Below are 19,162 nucleotides of genomic sequence, written 5' to 3'. Positions count from 1 at the left end.
GGGACACTAGGTAATATTGGGGGACAATGAAGGACATTGGGGAAACTGGGGGACATTGGGGAATGCTGGGAGACATTCGGGAACATTGGGGGACATTGGTGAAGTTGAGGAATATTGGGGAAAATTGGAGAACACTGGCGGAAAGTGGGGGACATTGGGAGACACTGGTGACATTGGGGGACACTGGGGAAATTGGAAGACAGTGGTGGACACTGAGGGACATTGTGGGACACTGCGGGACATCGACATTGAAGGACATTGGGGAACTTAGGGGAACTTTGGTGGACATTCAGTGATATTTGGGGACACTGGGTAACATTGGGGGACATTGTTGGACATTGGGGATTTGGGGGATATTTGGGAACACTGGGGGAGAATGAGGGGCATTGTGGTTCATTGGGGGAGACTTGGTGACACTGGGTTCCATTGGGGGACATGGGGTGACATTTGTTGAGCTTTGGTCCAGTGGGTGTCACTGGGTGCCACTGGGAGCCAAGGGGTGTCAATGGGTGACACTGGTTGCTGTTGGATTACACTGGGTGACACCGGGTGCCAGGGGGTGCCATCGGTTACGTTGAGGTGCCACTGGGAGACATTGGGTGCCAATCGGTGCCACTGGAGGACATGGGGAGACATTGGGTACCACTGGATGACACTGGGTGCCAATGAACCCAGGTCACAGGTAAGCTTTCCATTCATTTCTGATTATTCCTTTCTGCCGCGATAATCTTTCCAGCCTAACTTTTCTGTATCCTGATTCATTATACATCTGTACACTCGTTGTTTATACACTTGGTGAGCCAGGCAGGCCAAAGATACTGTCAGGAAAGAAAGAAGGGTGGTTGTGGTGGGCGACTCCCTTCTCGGAGGAACAGAGGGTCCCATTTGCAGACTGAACCCGAACCGTGGGGAAGTGTGCTGCCTTCCTGGGCTCAGGGACAAAGCCAGGAACCTCCCAAAGTTGGTTAGGTCCGCTGATTATTTTCCTTTACTCACGGTTGAAGTTGGCAGTGATTAGACTGCTCAGAGAAACCTCCCAACTATGAAAAGAGATTTCAGGGTTTAGGGCGTTTAGTTCAAGGAGCGGGAGCTCAAGTGATTTTCTGTTCTATGCCTTCAGGGGCAGTGAGGGACATGGAGAGGGCTTGGAACGCACAACTGATGAGTAATTGGCTCAGAGGCTGGTGTCAAGCCAGAAACTTTGGGTTCTTTGATCACGGGGCAGTTTTCTCAGCCCCCGGCCTGTTGTCCATCCACGGAACCACCTATCTCAAAGGGGGCAACGAATCCTAGCGTAGGAGCCAGTGGGGCTTATCGGAGAGCTTGAAACTGGCTACAATGGGGGAAGGGGACAAAACAGGGCTCACAAGAGATGAGCCCAGGGGAACGATGCTTGAGCTGGGGCTGAGGCAGAACACTCAACTGAAGTGCGTCTACACCAATGCACGCAGCATGGGCAACAAGCAGGAGGAGCTGGAGGTGATTGTGCGGCAGGCTAACTATGACCGAGCTGCTATTACCAAAACGTGGTGGGACCACTCCCACGACTGCTGTGATGGATGGCTACAGCACCTTCAGGAGGGACAGACGAGGGAGGAGGACTGGTGGTGCGGCCCTGAAGAAAAAGGACAAGAGAGGAAGCGTGAGAGTGCAGAGGAAAGAGCCTGAAGGGTACAGGGAAGGAGGAAGAGCCTAAGAGAAGTGCAGATGCAAAAGAAAGAGCGAGGATAGAGGGAAGAAAGAAGAGCACAAGAGTAGAGCTGATGCGGATGAAAGAGGAGAGAGGAAGCGGGGGAAAAAAAGAAACAGCAGAAGAGGAGCGCAGGGAGGAAACAGGAAGAAGAACAGCAGAAGTAGGGTTGAAATGCAGAAGAAAGAGGAGAGAGCACAGAGAGAAGAACGAACAGCAGAAGAGCGCAGGTGAAGGAAGAGTGAGAATATGGGCAAGAAAGAATGGCACAATAGGAGCTGTTACTGGGAGAACTAATCACCAGCTGAAGAGGAGTGGGGACACGGGGAAGAATCACCCAACAGAAGAGGAGAGGATAGCACTAAGGGAGAAGAACTTCAGAGCAGATGAGCCACCGCAGCAGCGGGATGAGGTAAAGCAGAAACAGGGCAGAAGGGTGAGGAGGAGAATAGGGAAAGAGAAGGAACGGGCAAGGGAGAACTGAGAGGAGGGAACAGAAGAGCACGGAAGTGCAGAAGGAGGAAGAAGAGAAATAAGGGTGCAGAGAAAAGAGAGAGAAAAGTACAGAAAAAAAATAGAGGAGAGGAAGGCAGCAGAGAGGAGAAGTTAGAAAAGACAGAACAGAGAAGCAGGGGTGTATCAGAGAAGGGATTTCAAAGCAAGAAAGGAAGAGAAACAAGACAGGAGTTCAGCAGAAGAACTAAAGATGGAAGAAGCGGGAGGTCGCGTGCACAGAGCAGAGAGAGAGAAGGTGAGAGCAAATTCAGGCCCCGCTGGCGAACTTTGCTCATTATACACTTGTTAGAAAACCAAAAGCAGCTCCATCCCAAAAGCGATCCGCTTCCATGGTGCTACAACCCCACATTTAACACGCACGCTGCAGCTTTCAGCCTAGCTTTTAAAAGCCAAGCCAGAAAATTCCACACCACTCAGTACGAAGCCATGCAGCGATGAGAGTCACTCAAGCTCCACCCCGAGGGAGGCATCCAAACGGCTGAAGAGAGGGGGGATGATGAAGGAAGGCAGCACTGCAGAGAAGTCAGGAGAACACCTCTGCCTTCTGGGATCAGCGGCCGGCGGAGCCTCTCTTCCCCCAACAGAGACGCCTGCAGGGTGAGGGGCACACGCTCACTTACGCTCAGCGCTGCCCCGAGAAGCTCAGGCAGCTCCATGGAGCCGTTCTCCATCTCAGCGCGCCTGTGCTCAGGCCACTGCTTCGATAAGCTGCAGCATTCCCTGACGGAGCTGTGGGAGTTCTGACCCAGCGCCGCCAGTGGGATTGCGAGGAGGTGGTGCAGCAGCTCACTGAGTGCCGCTGGACAAATCGGGCCGTGCGCTCTTTGTGAATACAGAACTCCAACTGTTTATTGATGGACTGCAACCGGAGTGCCAAGCTGGGCTGCTGCCATGAAGCCGCAGCCTTCCGATGCTCCTCCGCTCAGTCCTTCAGCTGCAGCTTCTCCATCATCTCCACAAGGCTGTTCATTGCGGAGGACTGGAAAGAAGCAAGGCAAGTGTCAAAATAGGACACCGCTTCCCCCAGCATTCTACAATCCCCTTCGTGCCTGACAGACAGAGAACAACGAGAGCCGTGTCTGCGCTCACCAACGACTCACCTCTGCACATGCAGCGGCAGCTCTCAGAGCAGCCCTCTTCCTTTCCGCTCTCCTCTCCAGCCTGGAGAGGAGCTTTCACCAAGATTTTGCCATTCGGCTCAGCACCTCTCCCTGTTAGAATCAAGAAAGGGGAAGCAGCAACAGTCAGTGAGTCCAGCACTACCTTCAGTCTGCAAAACGGGCCACAATACTGGGAAATCTCATCTCGAGTGTTCACAGCAATGGATCTTAGGATCTTGGCTGAACTGTGGGGTCCCACTTCCAACTGGGACAGCAAAGGTAACTGCAGTCCCCAGGGATTAAGACCTAGAGCAACACACAACGACAACAGTCCCAGGAAAGGACAGACAGAAAGCCTAACTAGAAAGACAGGGCACCAAACCCAGATGCCTGCTGTGTGTCTGTACCTCTCTTGGGTGCTGTGCCACACTCCGTGCTCCTCCTCTGGCTTCCTGTTCTACAGCCAGAGCAGAAACTCATGTTTAAGCTGCAGTGCGCTTGCACAAAGCATTACTGCTCTCATTCCTGCTCAGATGGCAGCACAGGAACCCTGGTCTGCCTGACAGCTCTGCGTTCTGCAGAGCAAAGGTGCACCACCAAAGAAAAGGTGCAAAAGTTGAGGAAGGTATTTTTTGGCCCTAAAGGGAATTTACTCAACTTAAGCACCATTGTTGATACACAGACATCTGTCTCACTACTGCCATCCACTGCCACTGTTGGCATCTCCAAAGCTTCCACGATGGTTACTTGACATCCCCTGCAGCACTGCACCCTCAGAAGTAATGCTCAAAGTGCATTCCTCCATCCTTCATGACAGAGGACTGAAGAAACTCACTTTTGCGTGGCAGGAAGGACGGTGCGTCCCCATCGCGTCCCTCTGTGCGCTGCAGGGCGCAGTTGGATCTCTGGCAGTCAGCTGGATGCTGCTCCCAATCGCGGGGAACCGCGCGGCGCTGCTTCTGAGGAGAGAAAGGAAGAAACGTCGGTGGGGACGGGCAGCCAAGGTTTGCACAGAGCTTCCAGGTCGTGCCAGAGATAGATTATCAGAGCGCTGAGAGATTAATTACCACTAAGGGAAAATACAGCCTAAGCCATGTCCACGCCATTAGCCCGGGCTGTCAGCAGTGAGCGCAGAATCCAACTGGTTACTGAGGTCACAACGGACCAGCAGGGCTCCCCTGCTCCGTCCCTTCCCTTAAAAATGAGAAAAAGGAGGAAGAACCAAGCCAAAGAAACCCAGCCATACCTTTCCTCTCACAGAGCAGGACTTGGACCTGCGGTCGTCCCCTTGCTGAGACATGACCGCTGTCTCAGAGGAAGCTGAAGTTCCGAGGGCTCTTTCCATGGGAACTTCTCTGCTCTTGGAAAGAGCTGGCTTCACTCTTCCTAAGACTGCCTCGATCCCCAAAATCCCCTTTTGGACAGGAACCCTGCAGAAACTATCAACAAGTGAAAAATCATGAGGAAGAAGCATTTTCCCAGCTTTCTTCGGCCATGCAATTTAGTCTTTTTTTGAGGAGGGCGATGTCTGGAAATCAGCTGGCTGCAAGAGCTGCCCAACGCCAGCTCCAGCTCGTGTCTGACTGCATGGCTTGTGTCAGCAAGTGCTCTTCTCCATCTCCTCAACAGCTCTGCACCCAGCCATCCGTGGGACAGCAAGGCACAACTTGAACTCTGTGATGTTGGTGCTCTCCTTCCTTTTCTGGGTCTGACATGAAGGCGGGGGCCTGGCAGCAATTTACCAGGGGAGGAAGGACATTTCACCATCCTCACCGAAACGCGGGATGGAATCACAGCAAGAACCCATTTCCTCTGGAAACAGCCGTGCTGGGGGGCACTGCTGGAGCTGGGAACTCCTCCCCAGCCCAGCTTTTCTGCTGAGACACCTCCCGGCAACCAGCCAGCACCAAACCCAGCTCACCTGGTCACCGCTCAGCCTGAGCTGTGCCCAGCTCACACACACGCCGCAGCGCTGCTTCTGACGGCTCTCACAGGTGATCTGCTCCAAGGAAGGCTCACAGCTCAGTCTCCGTGTGCAGCACGCTCACCAGAGCACCAGCTCTGCTCTCCAACCAAGACCAACATGGCCTCATCGTGGTCAGCGGAGCCCCAGGGGAACGAGGAGAAGCAATAGGGACACGTGCACATCTGTATGTGGGTGTTTCTAGAATTGGGATAGAGACAGGAGAGCGCGCTCAGCCGTGTGTGCTTGGGTGCATACAGCAATCTCTACCACGTTTGTAAACATCGTTAAATCCTTGTTATCCTGCTTTATGGGAGTAGGGTGTGACAAGAAGCCAATGACTATCAGTTTACAGGAGGTAATGAATTTAAACAGTTCCCCTTCTTCTTCCCTTGGCACTTAGGTTACAGAGTTCTCCTGTGCCGTGTGCTGGTGTAATACCTCTAAGCCACAATATTGGTGGGTTCAGCAAAGCTCACGGCAACAGGCTTTGGTCATCCTCAGATCACCTTCATGATGAGAGAGGCAAAAAGAAAAAAGTACGAGGTAACAGTCCTATTTTTTCTTCTAGTCAGCATGCCACAACCCAACCTTCCGTACTAACACTGATATCTGGACAGGGATGTTCCCTTCACCTCACACCTTTAGCACAACACCTGCTGTTGGGATTCCCACCAGTGAAGAAGTACTAGTGCCACTCCTTGCTCCTTGCTGCTAGGATGGGGTGTTTGAAGACTGATGCACGTGCCGTGATCAAATCTCTCTTGCAGGAATAAAGTGCTGAGCAAAAAGAATGTTTGGGCCGGGTGACCTCAGAAGTCTGGCTGTTGTGGATGATGGCAATTGATGGAAACAGGTATTCTTGTGACTGTTCAGCTTTTAACACGAGTCAGGTGTGCTGTAGCAAGAGCCATTAGGCTCTGAAATGCCTTTCAACATGCACACTGCCTATTTCTGCCCGGCCTTGCCATCTTTGTTTCTTTTTGATGCAGGAATTTTTACTAGCATTTATTGGACGTGTTTGCTAGTTGGTGCTGTTGGAGCACTGCGCAGCGACGAGGTCGGAGGTAACAGCTGCTGGCAGATGAGGACAATACTTTTGGGCTGAGGTGAGGAGAGAATAAAACACGACGGCTGAGCTGCCTGCAAAGAGCTGCTGGGGGAAGCTTGGTGCCAACTTCAAATTCGATCTGATAACCTCCTGTGCACGTTCTACGTTTATCCCACCCTGCATCTTTCCCACAGCCACACACGGGGCTCTGGGCAGCGGACGTTTCTGTTGTTGGGGTCCTGCTGCCACCTCGAGGTTCTCAGCCAAACTGCCACCTTCTGTGTGAACCATGAGGAAAACCGCAATTCGGAACCCACGGCACCTCAAAGTCCCTTAAAGAGCCCCCAGCTACTGCCCCGAGCCCTCCAGTTTTCCCTGCTGCTCCTTAAAAACCTCAGGAGCGCCAGCAGCACCTCGTGCCTTAGGATGCCCGGTGGATTTCACAGGGATGCACTCATCTCCTGCATCGTGAGCACTGGCAAAAATATCCAACCCGGGCACTGAGCCGAGCTGAGGGCTCAGTGGTGACATCCAGGGAAACCTGCCGTGCTGCAGCGTGTGCCCAGTGCCTCCGGTCCTGCTGCTGGGCACCGCAGGGCGCAGCCCGGCTCCGTCCTCTCCGCAGCTCCCTGCGGGGACCGACGGCCGTGCCCGGGATCCCCCCGAGCTCCTCTGCTGCAGGCTGAGCCGCCCCAGCTCTCCCGGAATCCCCGCCCCAGCGTTTCCCACCCAGTGCTGAGGAGGGGAGGGGATTTGGGGGGAGGAACGGGGCAGGTGGTTGCAGTCCTATGACGCGGCCATTTGCGGTGCCCCGTCCTTAGCCTGAGGTGGGCACGGGGATGGGGGGTCTTTCCGGAGCTGCAGAATTGACCGCAGGCCGAAACACAGAAAAACGAACGCTGAACATTTAATCGTTTACCATTCAGAGCAACAAACGGAGAAATGACCGCGTTCCCAACCAGCTCCCAGCCTAACGGCGCAACGACGGAGGACGGCTCGCTTCTGACGGGGGACGGACGGGGCCGGCGGCGGTGCCCCCGCGCCGCCTTCCCCCGACCGCCCGGCGTCCCCGAGGCACGGCGCGGGCGGCGGCGACGACGCGGGGCGGCGGAGCGCCGCTTTCCACGCACAAAGCCCCGCGACTCCGCCGGCGCGCCGCCGCCATCGTGCCGACCCCCGTCCGCGGCCGCCATTGGCGGAGAGCCCGCGCTCTCCCCCCTCCTCCGCGCTGCCATTGGTCGGCCCGCCGGATGGGGCGGGTGCTGCGCGCGGGGTCGTTTCCGCCGGCGCTGGCGCGGTCGTTCCGTCATCACCGCGCGCGTCCCGCCTGGCCCCGGCCCGGCCCGGCTGCCCGCGGCGCCGCCCCGCCCCGCGCCGTGCGCCCGCTCCGCTTCCAGGGCCCCGGGGCGGCCGGGCCCCGGCTGGGGCTGCGGGAGGACGACGAGGAGGGCGGGGACGCGAGGGACCGCGGCGAGGCCGAGCCCGCGCCCGCGCCGCCCCGCTCCGCCCTCCCGCCCGGGCCGATCCTTGCCGGCGCGAGGCCGGCGCTGTGCGGGGCGGGGCTGAGCGCGGGGCGATCGCCTCCTGCTGCTGCCGGCTGCGCTGCTGCCGGTGCGAGCGGGCTTCTTGGCTGATGAACCGAGCCTTTCTGACCTGAGCCCCGCACACATCGCAGTCCCCAGCCTGGATTGTGACCCGGTGTCTTTCCAGTGCAGCCCACCCCAAGCGCAGCCCGAGTGCCCGGACAGCAGCACCTCCGTGAGGAGCAGGTCGGCATCGCTGAGGAGCAGCCGAGCCTCTTGGAGGAGGACTTAGAATCGGGCAGCCGGTCCCAGGCAGCGGGCAGCACACACAGCTGTGATGCTGTCACACTTGTGTGTGTGAATTCTGGGCTTGATTAAATCCAAACAAATCTCTATGCCATGATGAGCAAAGCGTGCTATCAACCAAACGAGGTCAAAATATTCTTTCTCACCCTCCGCTTCCCTTTCCTGCTCTTGAAGCAGCAACCCGCTGATCATCGGGGGCTCAGTTTGCCATCAGAGATTGTCAGTGGTCATCTGAAGGCTTTGTTGGCTGTCAGAGGGCTCCACTGATCACCAGAGATCTTCACTGACTGTCAGAGGGCTTCATGAATCAACAGAGGGTGTCATGGGTCATCGGAGAGGAGATTTGAGGTGCCTAAGGGAGGGGATTTGGGGACTCCATGTTGGGTGGTGATGGAGGGGAACTGTGAGTGAAGGAGGAGGGCTGAAGCAGATCTAAGTGAGGGGCAATTGGCTGCGATAAGGGAGAGGGTAACAGGAGAGTGACCTGGAGACATGGTGTGCGTGGAGGGGGAACAGAGGGTGAAGGGTTTGGCAGGAACTAGAGGGATGAATTGGGAGCGAGCGGAGGGAGGGTATTGGGGCTGCTTGGCAGCATGGGGAGCTCCGTCCTTTAGGGTTTTGGAGGAGGCAGCACAGAGGAGATGGAGAGATCCACGGGTGCAGGACGTGGGGCGTGGGGCATGGAGCTGGGGACCCCTCCCAGCACTTCGGGGCGGCCTCTGCCAGGCAGGGACAGACGTCAGCGGTTCCTGCTGAGCGTGGGGACAAGGACACAGACACACAGAGCGTGGCTTTGCTGAGGTCTTTCTTGATCACTGGAGGATGTCAGTGACCATCAGGGTCTTTGTTCTTCTTCAGAGGACCCCGTTGGTCAGCAGAGGATGTCAGAAGGTGTCTCTGACCATGGAGAAGCCTCGTCCCTGCAGGGTTTGTGCCGCAGGACTTTGGGCAGGAGGAGGGCTGTCAGCAGCCCAGGGCGGGATGTGGGTCCCCTGGGGGCAGCAGCCACAGCCCCTGTCCCATCTCCACAGTGACCCTGGGCCATCCGTAGGACAGCTCGAGGCCCTCCTCCTCTGCACAGCCCCTCAGAGCACGAGGGAAGGTGTGGGGGTGGCAGTGGTCCCCCTGCAAAGGGGTAGGGGGATGGTGCCCTCCATCCCCTCCGTCCCCAGGCCCTGACGCCCAGTGCTCAGGGCTTCAGGGAGCCCCAGGGTCCCTCAGTGTCCCTGTTCCAGTGCCACGCTTATTGTAACAGACTTCTTCCTTACGTCCAATCTGAAGACTCTGTCCCTTGCTTTTTGCAGCCCCCCTTGGGATACTGAAGGCCACCCTCAGGAGGTCTCCCCAGAGCCTTCTCTTCTGCTGGCTGCCAAATTCGATGCACATCATGAAATGCTTCATCAAGACAAAGCAGTGGAATGTCTTGAACCTCAACAAAATAATTTTTAAAGGTCGGATGGATTGTGCTATAGAAGCAGTTGTAAAAGGGGGTTTTTCTCCATCGAAAACCGATGCCGGGAATCTTGGGGGCTAATGTATATATGTACAAAGGTTTTTGTTTTCCCTTTCCCTTTTAATAGTAAACTGAGACTATACTTTGCATTAATGACGAAATGCTGAAAATGTGTACTCTTTTTTTCTCCCAGTACTTGGCTGACGGAGTTTTTGGCCCTTCTGTGGGATGCAATGCAATCAGCATGGAAAAAATTTTGGTTGTTGTGGTTTTTCCCGCAGCCCGGGGTCTCCTGGAGTCACTGAGGGGACACTGAGGTGTCTCGAGGGGCTGCCAGGGCGGCAAGATGGAAGGGATGGCCCTGGAGCTCTATGCTGCAGGTCCCCGGGGGCTGACTGCAAACCCTGGGACCCCCACCCCTATGGAGTCCCCTCACATCCCCCCGGGCCCCCCTAACCTCCGGGGGACCCCTTCAACCTCTCCAAAATTCCCCAATGAAAGGGGGAAAACTCCAGCCTCGGTGGGACTCCCGATATCCTCAAAAACCCAACAAGGCCCCTGGAAAAAAGAGGGGCCCGGGGGGAAAGCACACACCCCCCCAACCCCTTTTGGGACTCCCCCTTTTAAAACAGGAGCCCAGAGAGCTCCACAACCCCACAGGACCCCCAGCCACCAAGGGGCCCCCCCTGTCCTCCCAAACCCCTTAAGACCCCCTCCAACAACTCACATAGGAGCCCCTGGAGTCCCCCCCCCCTCCTAACCCTCCCCACAAAAAGCCCCCCACCTCCCCCCAAAATCGGCCCCTCTAGGCCCCGCAAACCCCAAGGGGATCCCCCCATTATCCCACTCTAATGGGGCCCCCCTTTTCTCATTTGTTCTCCTGATGTCCCTTGGTGGTTTTGGCGACCCCTGTGTCCCCCCTTTTTCCCCTCCCTGGTGGTTCTGTCCCCCCTTTTTCCCTCGGTCCCTGGCCAAGTGGCTCTGGGCCCCCATTTTCCCCCTCAGTGTCCCCCTTTTTCCCCCCCCCGTCGCTCTTGGTTCCCAGTGCAGAAGTCATCGAAGAAAAATCACAGTGGTGCTTTTGCATCTGCAACTTCAGGGGGAAGTCCTAGGACTTTCTCACACCTTTAAAACAAAAGAAAAAAAAGCAGGAAAAAAACCCTAAAAGTTGGTTGGCTGCTGAGGCAGCAAAAGCTTAAAAGGCAGAGCCCTGTACACCCGCCCCCAGGGAGGGCCGCCTGGCAAGAGATAAAACCCCTGCATCTCCCTCTGCAGGGAAACGTAACTTTTCATGCGAAGAAAGGGGTGGGGAAAGAGGGACAAGTTGTTCTCCCCACACACACAGTAAAAAAGGGAAAATTTGGCTAAAACAAAATTTAAGAGTCCTCCTGCGTAGAGAGAACTTTGTCTCTTTTAATTGGGGTTTTGGGACAAATTTGAGGAACAGGAGAAGGGGAAAGGGAAAGGGGACATCATCCCCAAAAGGAGAAGCGGGGCAGCGAAGGGCGGGGAGGGTTTTCCCGAGGCGGTTGTGCATAAATGGGGGGGAACGATCGGCTTCTCAGTTCTCCCCTCAAACCCACTCACACAGGGTGAGCTGCACCCCGCAGTTTTCAGGGTCGGGAAAAAAAGAACAGCACCTCACAGATCACTTGGGAGACCAAGAAAACCACCGCAGGCGACACAGAGATGTCCAAAACCCCCGACTCGTGCAGCGTGAACTGCGAGCGGTTCTCGTCCACCTCAGCCAGGGGGGGCACCGCCCGAGCAGCTCGGTGCATCATGCCCCCGCTCGCCGGGTCGCGGGGGGCGTTCTGCTCGTGCACCAGGCCGGCCTGGCTCTGCTGGGACCGCGCGGGGGCCCCGCTGTCCTCCAAGAAGCCCAGCAAGTCCCCAATGTTCCTCTCCTGCAAGGCAATCGCTCTCGCTGCCAGGCTGTCCCCCCGTCCCAACCCGGCCAGCCGGACCCCGGGATTTTTTCGGCACACCGCGCTCTCTCTGTCGCGGAGGAAACGCAGCAGGGTGCTGAACAGTGTCTCCAAGCGGCTGATGGGGGGAGCCGGGAGAATCAAATCCACGTTGGCGCCCCGGGTGCTGAGTTTGCCGGGGGTTACCAAAACCCGGTTGGGAGGGGAGAGGACGGGATTCGCCCCCAAAACGGGAAAAGGGTCCGGGGCCCCTGCTGACGGACATACTGCCCAGTGGAAAAGTACGTCCAGGATGGGCAAGCGGAGGCTTTTTGAGAAAGGGGACGGGGCCAGCTGGCCAGAAATGTTGGCCAGCGTCCCCAGTGTGTTCTCACGCAGTGCCTGCAGGCAGCCCCCCCTCACTCCTCCTGGCTGCAGCTCACCCCCTGGTCCCCGCTCCAGCTCCTCTCTTGCAGAGCTCAGGGCTGCCTCTTTGGTCTCTGGGTGCTCGTGGTGTAAGAGCAGCAGTTTCCCCCGGGTTTCCCGCAGCCCGGGATGTTTCCACTTCTCAGTGTCACTCCCCGGGAAAAACTACAAACCCCCGATGATGTTGGAGACGCAGATGCAGCGCTTCGCCAGAGAGTTCTGCCAGTCGTGGGTGAGGCAGAGGGGTGTCTCGTCTCTGCAGCGAGGTTTTTCCTCCAGAATTGCTGGGGAGCTGTCAGATGGGGGAGCCTCCCCTTCCTGAGCATTTCCCCTGCTCTCACCCGCGGGGCGCCCCCTCTTGCTCTCAAAGTGGGTCTGGATGTGCTCAGTGGTATTTCCCCCCCCCATCTGCCAGAGCAGGCGGCCCCTCTAAAACCCACAGAGTGTTTTTTGCCCTGGGTTCCCCCCCTCGTATTCCTCCAGGATTCCAAAGACCTCGATCAGGCAGCCCGGAAATTCTCCACCAGGACTTCCAGCAGGCCTGGCAGCTATGGGGGGGGAGAAAAAAGGGGGGGGGGGAAGGAAAAGTGGATCAGTGCCCACAACCTAACTGAGGTCGCTATGAGCAATTGGAAAACCACTGCAAAAAGGGCAGAGATCTTGGGGAGCCGTTTATTAATGGAAATTTTTCATTTGGGCAATAAGCTCTTTGCAAGAGAGAGCTTTCGGTCCTCTCAGAACAAAAACAAGGGGCCCTGAATCCCAGGCCCCAGCCAGCTAAGACCTGTGTAAACATGCACTCTCTTTGTTTTTGCCTCCTCTCTGATTAACGCTCAGGAGGCAGGCAATGCTAAAAAGAGCAGCATCTAAAGTATAGTGGAACATTTTTTTAAACCCCCTTGCAGGAAGGAGAAAAATAATGGAGAGGGGGTGCCCCTTCTAGCCCCACCCAACCCAGCTGCACACTGACCTGTGCGAAAAGACAGAGCTGTTCCACCAGGATAGGCGACCCCCCTTCCCCCCTTCACAGCCCTATGCAGCAAACCCCCTTTTGGCCCCCCCCACACCCCCCCCTTTCTGAGTTAAAGGGAATCCGTCCCACCAGGGAGGAGAGACCCCGCGGTGGAACACCAACCACATGGAAACCCACGGTTTGCGAGCACGGGGTGCTGAGCATCTGCACCCACCTGCCGGGGCTCAAAGGACGCAATGCTGCTGTTTTGGGGGAGCAGGACAGTTATGGTATCTAAGGCCCCAATGCTCTCAGTGAGCAGACCCGTTTAAAAACATCATCACCCACCAGGCTTGGGGACCCCCTGGAACATAAAAACATCATACCTCCAGGGCTGGCCTTCAAACCCCAAAAGGGGGTACTAGTTTTTGCTTTTTTGTCTCACAAAGAGCACAGTCTGTTTCAGACGCTGAACAGACTCCATGCAAAATCAGTCTCCCCACAAACAGGCCCCAACACAAACGTTACCCCCGATTCTTGGGGGCCCCTTAACCCTTGCGTTTTCCCAGAACGAAAGAACGTCCCAACTAACTTGGGGAAGGAGACTTCTTGCAAAGCTGCAGAGCCCTTCCAGGGCGCACAATCGTACAAAAAGGGGATGGAAACCCCCAGCCTCTGGATGGGGTGAGGAGGAAAAGAAGGAGTTTCCTCTTACTAACATCTTCTGCTGTCAGCCCCCCCCTTTTCCGTAACACCGGCCCGGCAGCTTCTACCGATCCTGGAGGGAAGGAGACGGCTCGTCGCTTCCTGGGAGGCCTTTCCACTCCCGGTCCCACGTGCGCGGGGGGGATTGGGGGTCCCGCCTTCTTCATTCCCCTCCTTGGCTGTGGGGATGGAGATTTGCTGGGAGCGGTGCGATTCTCCCACCCTCTGGTCTGCTGCTGCGGCTGCCCCCGCGCGGCGCCCCACGGGACGCTGTCCATCCCCCCTTTGGGCCGCTTGGCAGCTGGGATGCAGGTGCTGTTTGTCGGCCCCCGGGAATTCTAGATGGAAAATAAAGGCATCGGCAACATGAGGTTATCAAGCCAGAAACGGGCAACACAGACACAGCGGGGAGAAACTTTCGGCCCCAGAGGACAGGGCTGCCCCACCCAGATCTTCCTCTCGGGCTCCCCACCCAGCTCATAGGGTTCAGTTTTCTTCCCGCGGGCCGTAGGAGAGGAACTGGGCTGAGGGAAGGAAAAATATCAGGACTGAGCAGCACAAAAACCCCGGGGTCACATCCCAGATGGTTTTGAACAGCAGTCAGAGTTCAAGGTTTTGTTTTTCTATTGAGATCAGCTTTCTGCTAAAACCCCACTTGTCTCAGATCAGGTCTGTTTCAGTTTAAAAGACAACCCCGGCTCAAAAAAGGGACCAGGGAACCAGCTGCTACTCACAGAACATGCATTTCTAAAAAGGAAAACCTTCCACGAATGCTAGAGAAAGCAAACCTCACGGAAATTTTGCAAAACCCCCTCTCTAAGAGACCTCCTGGGGCCCCTTTTTCTCAGTACATCAGGAAACGCCTCAGTCAGCGTTCCAAAGGGCTCAGAAAATGAATTTTTTCACATTTTTTTTTTGATTTACCCCTTCTGTTTTTAAAAATTTTTTGCATTGCTGATCTGGAGATTGGAGAGCCCCCCCCACCAGGAGATGATGTCCAACCCCCCAATTAATAAGGGGAAAAGGCCCGGCCCAGCACTGAAGGGGGGAAAAAAGACCCCGCAGAGGGATGGGGAGGACAGTGCGAGTGCTCGCGCCTGCAGGGATGCAGCTATGCCCTCCCCAAAGAGAAAAACCCCAAAAGAGATATCCACTCACTTGCGAACCCCATGTGACATGGCCCCCGGAGCGCAGGATCACATACTGCGCAAACACCCCGCGATGGGTCTCCCGCAGTAGAAGGCCAAGTCCCTGGCTTTCTTGGGGGGCGCACTCATGACTAGACAATAACGTGTAGTTCAAACAAACAAACCGTTTTACCCTTTTATGCAGTTCTGTTTTTTTTGGGTTTTTTTCCCCCCCTTTTTTTAGTTGGGAGTTTAAATTTGAATCGCCGACCCATTCTTCAGGTTGCTGCCCCCCCGGAAGGGCAGGAATTGTAAAAGTTTTGTCCCCCCGTACCCCCCCAAAACCAGCGCTCACCCCGCCTTATGCAAAGGTGAGCCTTTCCCCCCCATGGGAAAAGGGGGGGGCCCCGGGGGTTGATCACCCCGCATCTGTTGTTCCTGCCCCAAAAGGGGTCCGGGCCCAGCACCCCCCTTGGTTTTAACGGGATAACCGGGTGGCCGGGGAAAAAGGGAAGGAAAAAAAGGCGTTCACTCAAATAATGATGCTTTGATTGGGTTTTGGGGGTCTTCGGGACACAGTGAAGGGGGGGGAAAACCTTCCCCGAAGGAATTTTAAAAGGAAGTGTAATTGCCCCCACCAGTTTGGGTTTTCGACCCCTGGTTTCAAGACTCGACAGGGGGAATGGATTAAAAACGCGAAAAGGGAAAAAGTTCGTGCCCCCACTGGATGGCGTTGGCACAGCCCCAGGGGGGGTGTCCGGGGCTCGGAGCCATCCCCTGGGGGGGGACATCCCCCCCCAGTGAGGAGGAACACCCCCCGCAAGGCCCCCGCTGCGGGGTTAAATTCCCCCAGCCCTGCCGCAGAAGTTGGCACTGGGCAGAGCGCTGCATTTTTGGCCCACCCGGGTAAGCCCCAAAGGGGGCAAGGGGGGGAAGATGGATCTTCAAACTGGTTCGTCACGAATGCCATACAGTGCTTAGAATATGTAAAGGTCGCTCAGGGAAAAAGGGGAAGACTTAGGAGTTGTGAAAAAGTCAAGCTTGGATGGCCAGTGGTTTGACAAGCTAAGTAACAAACCGTTTTAAAAAGCTGTCTGCACCCCCCCAAACTTCAGAACCCCCCGATTTTCGGTACAGCACAGAGTAAAAACCCCTTAAAACCCCTTTCCCAAAAAACCATGTAATTTCCCCCCTGGTAGCAAAATGATTTTAAAACCCGAGGTCCCTGTTTTTTAAGTGGGGGGACAAAGGGTTAAAAAAGTACCCCCCCTGAGAAAAAAATCGTCATGACCCCTAATACAAGAGAAGGTTGTTCCACCCCCAAAGGGGGGGGGACTTTTTCGCTTTCCCCCGGGGGTGAAGAAGAATCAAAGCGTTTTCTCCAAAACAAGATTCCCCTCCAACAGGGCCTTTCCCCTACTGCACGCGGTTCCCCCCCTTGAGAAGTGCCTCCTCACCGGGGGGCTGTGCTGCCCGCCTGGGTCTGGGCTTCCCTCTGTTTTGCTGATGTGGCCCCATGCAGGTGCATTCCCCTCCAAAGGCGGTGGAAAAAAAGGTGAGCCAGGGGGGGGAGAGTTGGGGGAAAACTGACTTCCTCTGCGAAAATGGTACCCAGGAGAGGAGAGGCAGTGGGTAAAGGACCCAGGGTCCACTGGACACGCGTGTCGTTTAACAACAGCCACGGGCCCACTAAAAAACCCTTTCCAGCACCATCCGGGCTTTTTTGCATTTTTTGTAGAGGGGCCACTTTCCCCCACACATAAAAAAATTCCTTTCCCCTTTTTCCCCAAGGGGAAATCCTTCAGCCCCAGGCTAACCCCTTGGGGTATTTTTCCTTACTCTCACAGGGAAAAAACCCCCCAAATAGGCGAAACCCCCCCTCGTGGGAAGTTTAAGGTCGCGGAGTTGGAAACCAAAAATCCTAGAAATTTTCCAAAAAGCCGGGAAAAAAACATCTTAAAACCCCAACTGTGGTGCATAAACACTCGAGGCCGAAGACGCGGCAAGAGCGAAGGGGGGCCCGGGGCCCGGAACGTTGCAGCAAAAAGCGCTGGCACAGTCGGTCTGTTAGCACAGAATCACGTCATCACCCGGATTCTTATTTTACGACCCATTTAAAAAATTTTGTACCCAGGTCCAAACCCCAATCAATAGGGGTTCCCCCCAAAGTGAGGGTTTCCCCAAAGGTGGGGGACCTGTTCCCTGCACAGGGCGGGGGGCAGCCCCGGATTCCCTGCCCAGAGGGCCCCTGCAGCAAGAAGACGACCCCCACAAAAAAGAGATTTTTGTCTAAGTGTTCCCAGCAGGTTTTGTGAGAGGTGGTTCCCGCGCATGCAGGAAGAACGGAGGTGCAGGTTTTTCCCCATCGGGTTCTTTTTTCGGAGCCCAAAACCAAGGCACAGAGTTTTTTTCTAAAAACCCTTCTAAAGGCCCTTCCAACTTTACTGTTTTGCCTATGCCAGAAACGCACAACCGGTCCCCAAAGGAAGGGGGGGGGAGCCCCTCCCCCAGGGAAAGGGCTGGAAGTCCGGGGCCCAGGCTCAAAGGAACCCCCGGCTGGGGAAACCCCCAAGGTTTTTTTTCCCCGGAAGGGGGAACCCCCAAAGCACACTGCGTCCCCCCAACCCAGGGGGAGTCTGCCCCAATTCCCCCGTGCACAAAAGCACCAAGCTGCTGAGAGGGCCAGATGTGACAGGGCTCCAGGCCCCGCTGCCTTTTGTTGGGGTACCCCCTACAGTGCTTCCCCCAAAGGAACCCCCGGGGGGGATTGGGGAAAAAAACTTAAAAATGAAAAAAAAAAAAAAAAAACTAGTTTAACTCCCCCAAACAAAGTGTTACTATAATTCCCCCCAATTTGTTTTTTGTGGAAAAAAGCATCAAACGATTTTTGGTCTGACCAAAGGTCCCCAAACCCCTCCAAGGGGCCCCAAATCCTGCGATCATTTCCCCCCCCTCCATTACCCCCCGGCCCCCCCCACCAAACCCCGGCCCCTTTAACACCAAAAATACCCCCGGTTCCAGACCAGACGGGGGCAGCCCAAAGGAAAATCTTTCGCTCGTTGTTCCCCACATGGTATGAGTGGGGAACGGTCTTCTTTATGGGGGGTCACCTCCAAAACCCCATCGGCTGGACAAGCCAAAAATGAGGGGAGATTTGCAGATCGCACTGCACTCACCCTCCCCCCACCCCTCAACGGAATTCCCGTGACGTCCCCAAAACAGGGGCACCGACCCGGCCCCCCTGTCATCGAAGGGGGGGGCCAGCCAAAAATTTACCCGTTATTCTTTCCCCCTTCATACAGTCGCCAACTGACTCCCCCCTTTTTCAACCTCCCCGAGAAACAAGACCCCCGCCAAAAACCACTAGTGTGCTCGGGGGGGTCCTTTTTGCATCCTGCCCACCAGGTAGTACAGTTTGAACATCCCTCACTCCATATAAAAGGCCACCAGAGGGATTTCCCCCTGCGGTGCCCCCCAAACCCCTCTTTGTTTAAGCACCTTAACAAATTAGGAGGATTGCTCCATGATTTTCCCGGGGACGAAGTGGGGGCTCCCACCCCCAGTTCCCGGGTTTCCTTTCTCCCCCTTTTTTAAAAAAAGGATAACCCCCTTTTTTTAGCACAAGGACTTACCAGACACCCCGATTTTTCAAATATGAGGAAGGGGCTTGGCAACCACCCACCCCTCCTTTCAAACCCGGGGAGATATATCCGGGGCCCCATGGATTAAGCACGTTCAATTTTGAGGGGACCCGACTTTTTCCCGTAATGGGAAGAAACCATCCCCACCCCCTATTAAAGGGGTCGGGTCTTGGCAGACAGGGAAGCCTGACCCTGTGAACACTAAAAAAAACCCCCACTGAGTACCTCAGTTTTTCTACCCCTGACAAAGTACCCCTTTTTTCCTTTTTATAGGCCTTTCTCCGGGGGGAAAATTCCCCTTGTTCCCCCCTTGCCCTGACCTTAAATTTTTGGTTATCTTTACACCCTCACAAGTTAGCCCATTTTCCTTGGGGTTTCCCCAATTATTTAATGCTGGAAACCCCCTTATTCCCCCAGGATCCAACCCTGCTTCCATTTCTGTACATTTCCCTTTTTTCTCTGCTTAACTGCAGGTCCTTAAAGCCACCACGGTCTGTGGTAGCTTTGGGGTATATTTCCCCCTTGTCCACGTTTTAATCCCCTGTTTTTTTCCCCCCACGTGACTAAAAGCTCCGGACACTCCAGAGCCCATGACGAAATTTGGGCCCCCGGATTGACAAAGCCAAAGGGGGAAAGGTTACGGAAACCCCCCCAAGATTCGAAGAGATAAAAAAAAAGATTAAGATGAGGGCAGGTTGGGCGCAGCCCACGCTGGGTCGTTTTGTGATCTCGGGATTTTTGCCGGCAAAGAGATTCGGGGCCCTGAACTTGGGGAGAGAAAAACCCTCGTGCTTGGGGTTTT

The 19,162-nt window shown here is 55.6% G+C and overlaps 1 long non-coding RNA gene and 1 pseudogene across 1 annotated transcript; both read right to left on the bottom strand.

The window, feature by feature from the left end:
- Nucleotides 1-4,145: 4,145 nt before the first annotated feature.
- Nucleotides 4,146-5,601, bottom strand: LOC146542781 (uncharacterized). The gene is made up of 3 exons (XR_014879782.1): nt 5,228-5,601; nt 4,553-4,736; nt 4,146-4,265 (listed from the first exon to the last, which is right to left on the bottom strand). It is a non-coding gene; the product is annotated as an uncharacterized LOC146542781 (long non-coding RNA).
- A 5,614-nt stretch (nt 5,602-11,215) lies between these two features.
- On the bottom strand, nt 11,216-12,343 carry LOC146542780 (AT-rich interactive domain-containing protein 1A pseudogene; annotated as a pseudogene).
- Nucleotides 12,344-19,162: the final 6,819 nt, after the last annotated feature.

This window comes from Meleagris gallopavo, chromosome 26 (genome assembly GCF_905368555.1).
Source record: "Meleagris gallopavo chromosome 26, MGAL_WU_HG_1.1, whole genome shotgun sequence".
NCBI lineage: Eukaryota > Metazoa > Chordata > Aves > Galliformes > Phasianidae > Meleagris > Meleagris gallopavo.
The sequence above is the reverse complement of the archived record's forward strand: the minus strand, read 5'-3'. Positions and strand labels throughout refer to the sequence as shown.